Source organism: Mus caroli, chromosome 12, assembly GCF_900094665.2.
Source record: "Mus caroli chromosome 12, CAROLI_EIJ_v1.1, whole genome shotgun sequence".
Classification (NCBI taxonomy): Eukaryota; Metazoa; Chordata; class Mammalia; order Rodentia; family Muridae; genus Mus; species Mus caroli.
The window spans coordinates 78449229-78450348 of NC_034581.1; positions in this window are offsets into that span (position 1 = coordinate 78449229).

Here is a 1120-nt window from a genome sequence, read left to right on the forward strand (position 1 = left end):
GAGATGGTTCAGCAGTTAAGAGCACTTTCTGCTTTTCCAGATAATCGGAGTTTGTTCTCAGCACCCATGTTGGGGACTCCATGAGTTTAAGGCCAGCCTGATGATCTTCATAGTAAGTCCCAAGCCATCCAGGGCTACATAATGAGACCCTGTCTCAAAAATACAACAAAAGAATTGGAAAATGGTAGGCCTAGAGAGTCTGTGGATAGAAATATTCAAGTGAGTTCCAGTGAGGAGCATGCCCATATGACAGATGGCATTACGTTGGCATAAAGATGTATTTAATTGGACAGAAGAGGACAGACCGTCAAGGTTTATGAGGAAAAGGCTTAATATAATTTATACTTGCATTTTAGGAAACCATTACCTTATAAAAGACCCAAATGCACACCGTTGAGAAAGCCAAGAGCCGCTCAGCAGTGGCCTATCAGAAGAGTGGACTTTACCCAACCCTCTCATTTCATGGTACTTTATAGTCGCACCCAAGATGTGAAGGGAGAAGACCGGTACTCTCTGCCTAACATGTTGTCTTCTGCACAGCTCTCGGGGCGGGGGAGGGGGACACTCTTCAAGGACAGGAGGATGGAGGAGCCACTAAACAAACCCACGGAGACAAACATGTCTCTGAAGCAATGCTGGTGCGGCCCAATAGGAAAGGGGCTAAAAGCATTTAACGCCCAATGCACCTGCCCTAAAAACAACTCGGGAAAACTCGGCGAGCACGGCACATGGTCTCCAATGGGCCCCCGAGGCGTGGCAGGTGGGCGTTGTTGTCCCGGTACGTCATCCTGGTACCTCCTCACACATGCGCAAACGTGGAATCACTGTTTGTACTTGCCGCCGCTTGACTGGAGCATTTCCTTATGAAAAATCTTGCCTTTACCTTGGCCAAAAGCCCTATGTGCAGAATTGAGGAGCTAAGGGCCATCCTTTGAATGAAGTGAACTCACCAATCAAAATAGTCACTGGATTCCCCACACATTTGCCTCAGCTTCCTTCTACCTCCAACTAACAAAGGCAGTATGCTTCGGTGATACAAGGGTATGATTAAGATTATAGGCAAAGCCGGGCGTGGTTGGCGCACGCCTTTAATCCCAGCACTCGAGAGGCAGAGGCAGGC